At 36.5% G+C, this 3,122-nt stretch overlaps 1 long non-coding RNA gene across 1 annotated transcript in view; it reads left to right on the top strand.

Moving 5' to 3' along the window:
• The first annotated feature begins 1,015 nt into the window (after nt 1-1,015).
• LOC111083316 overlaps nt 1,016-3,122 on the top strand; it is an 11,261-nt gene continuing 9,154 nt past the window's right edge. Inside the window, exon 1 of the long non-coding RNA XR_002608962.1 lies at nt 1,016-1,149. This is a non-coding gene — a long non-coding RNA (uncharacterized LOC111083316). The remainder of the gene's footprint in view (nt 1,150-3,122) is intronic.

The raw sequence follows: 3,122 nt of genomic DNA, 5'->3' as shown, positions 1-3,122 counted from the left end.
ATAACCCTTTAAACTGCTGTACTACCCTATGTTGTAGATGACAAGACTGTTTACAACCTTTTAAACTGCTGTACTACCCTATGTTTGTAGATGACAAGACTATTTATAACCTTTTAAACTGCTGTGCTACCCTACGTTTATAGATGACAAGACTGTTTACAACCTTTTAAACTGCTGTACTACCCTACGTTTATAGATGACAAGACTGTTTACAACCTTTTAAACTGCTGTGCTACCCTACGTTTATAGATGACAAGACTGTCTGCAACCTTTTAAACTGCTGTACTGCCCTACATTTATAGATGACAACACTGTCTGGACACGTTGATTAACAACAGTATAGAATTCAACAAATAAACTCTAATTTTTGCACACGTTGATTCCCAACAAAGATGATCACCTCCACGTGAGGTACATCATACAAAATACTTTTTACGAAATTTTCCACACATAATTTAATATTCTTATTGAAACTATGTGGCTGTACATAAGGAATAGATCCACAGAGAGAGAGAGAGACATTCGCGCCTATATATATATATAAATACCCCTTACTTTAGTTATGAGTCTGCCCTAATATTGGTAAATATTCTTTGAATTTAAAAAAAAACAGTTAAGAAATATACCCTTAGGTACAGTTGAGCTGTATTTTTAAAACTAACTGTTGCTTACAAAATTGGTTTGGTTTAAGGACCGTATTCCTTCGTTATCATCATCAAATGTTGTTTCTAAATTTACCTGTCCTTGCTGACAGCGTCGTTATATTGGGTCCACTGAAAGAAGATTGTTAAAACGAGTGAAAGAACACGCAAATTTAAGGTTAATTACGAGCATTTCTTTGACCCTCGTTAACATAAAGCCAATGCCGTCCAGATTAAGACAAGGTTCGGGTTCTTCCTGTGTAGTCGCGAGGCCTTGACAAGTTCCGAAATTTCCCGTAAGGCAACTGGATTCTGCGCACTTACCGAAACAAACATGCTCAACTGTAGACTTTGTGTTGTGTGTTTTTTCATCTAGTTGTTTATACATCATAATAATTCCAAATAATACGTTTTAACAACTGAAGTCTCGGAAATCTTTAGAAACTGAACGAGAATATACGTAGCTGTAACTCTAGTACTAGGGCTGACCTACACATGCCCTATTCAGGTTAGTGTAACGGCTCATTGGAAAAACAATTTACTTCGATATTTGAAGAAATACTAAAATAGGTTCAACAAAACACAAATATAAACTTACGCACCTGAGTTGGTTACATTTTCGTGACGAACTACAGGGCTAAAACAGTTGAATCTTAGTATAAAATATTACTATCTGACACGCGACTTTCACATAACAGAAATCTTGATTAACAATTGAAAACAACCTGTACCTGTGGTTTGTTACTGGACATCCGCAAAAAACGCCACAAAATTTACACGAAGTACTTTGTGGGAATGAAATGCGAAGTTGGAAACACCACTATTTCTGTTTTATTTTCTACAAGCTGGGTACACGTTCACTGTCCGGGTTATGAACTTATAAATAACATGAAATTCCTAACTTTCACACAATCTATTTATAACATAACATATTATTACAGTATTTATTATTACCTCACCAAAGGTCTTGTATAAGCTTTAAGAACTCAATATGTATATACTTAAAAACATGGTATACACCGTGTGATGGTCAGGGTGACTTTGTAGGAAGAGGTAGCGGCCAAAGTAGTGGTGTTAAGTAGAGCTAGGTAGAAAGTTATTTCGCGGAATTTTTATACATCCACGTTTTACCAAGTGCCAAAGAAATCCGTCGTGTGATGGTCAGGGTGACTTTGTAGGAAGAGGTATCGGCCAAAGCTAGGTAGAAAGATATTTCGCGTAATTCTTATACATCCATGTTTTACCAAGTGCCAAAGAAATCCGTCGTGTGATGGTCAGGGTGACTTTGTAGGAAGAGGTAGCGGCCAAAGTAGTGGTGGTAAGTAGAGCTAGGTAGAAAGTGATTTCGCGGAATTTTTATACATCCACGTTTTACCAAGTGCCAAAGAAATCCGTCGTTCCCACATCAGAAACTTTCAGTTTTTAGGAATTCAAGGAGTGTACTCTAGTTAATTGTAGCCGTTAGTAACAAATATAATTTAATATTTGTAATGAAAATAATTTCACATACTTTAGATAAATATAACATTTTCACTGGTACATATTAGCAGATATTATTAGTACGTTATATCTTTACCATTATGATTTTTTTCCAGAATTTTTATGTAGGGATACGCAAAGGGATATCCGTCCCTAGGTTTGAAATGATAGACTGGAGAGATGGTACATAAACTTTTTTTCTTTCTAAAGATGCGTTCTGTTGCGACATCTATCGCACCCCATATGTATAACAGTTTTAAAATATTCAGTTTTCTCACCAATTGAATGTGAAGGATGGGATCGAGCTTGGAATGAGGTCCATTCTTGGCTTAACTGTTAAATAGCAACTCAGAGATCCTCCCGCCCCCTACCGACAGACGAGATCCCTGTTTTGTTTTTGGTTGTTGTTGTCAGACCAGAAAACGCTGATTTGCACAGGTATGTTGGTGTGAAAAACAAAAGCACGGCCATCTCTTTTTCTGGATAGGTCGCGGTATTCTTTGTGAACCAGCATCCAGGAGGTTTGGACTTGAATTCTGCCAATGACGTTTGCTGATCGAGTTGTGTTCTCCCATTGATTATTGGGATTGAGCTACAAACCGAAGTTTTCGAAATGAGTAGAAACAACGTCACAAATAAGGCTAGGCTCATCCAATTTTTGTTTCCAAGAATTCAGTGGGGCAAGGAAAAATTTCGAAATTTCCATTTTCTGACTGATTCTTCCACAACATAAACTAATTAAGTTCACAAATGTGTAAAATTAAAAATAAAAAAATCTCTGCCATCCAATCAACAGTCACATTGATTTTGTTCTGTAATATAGCCATGACTACGGGCTACATTACCAAAATAATTGATTTATTTAAATATTATATAACTAGAGTTTCCAGTTTAACGTATCTAATGTGTCTCTGCGCCCTGATTAAGTTTGTTTGTAATTAAGCACAAAGCTACACAATGGGCTATCTGTGCTCTGCCCACCACGGGTATTGAAACCCGGAT

Source organism: Limulus polyphemus, unplaced genomic scaffold (genome assembly GCF_000517525.1).
Source record: "Limulus polyphemus unplaced genomic scaffold, Limulus_polyphemus-2.1.2 Scaffold9039, whole genome shotgun sequence".
In the NCBI taxonomy this organism is placed as follows: domain Eukaryota; kingdom Metazoa; phylum Arthropoda; class Merostomata; order Xiphosura; family Limulidae; genus Limulus; species Limulus polyphemus.
This window is presented reverse-complemented; position numbering and strand designations above follow the sequence as displayed.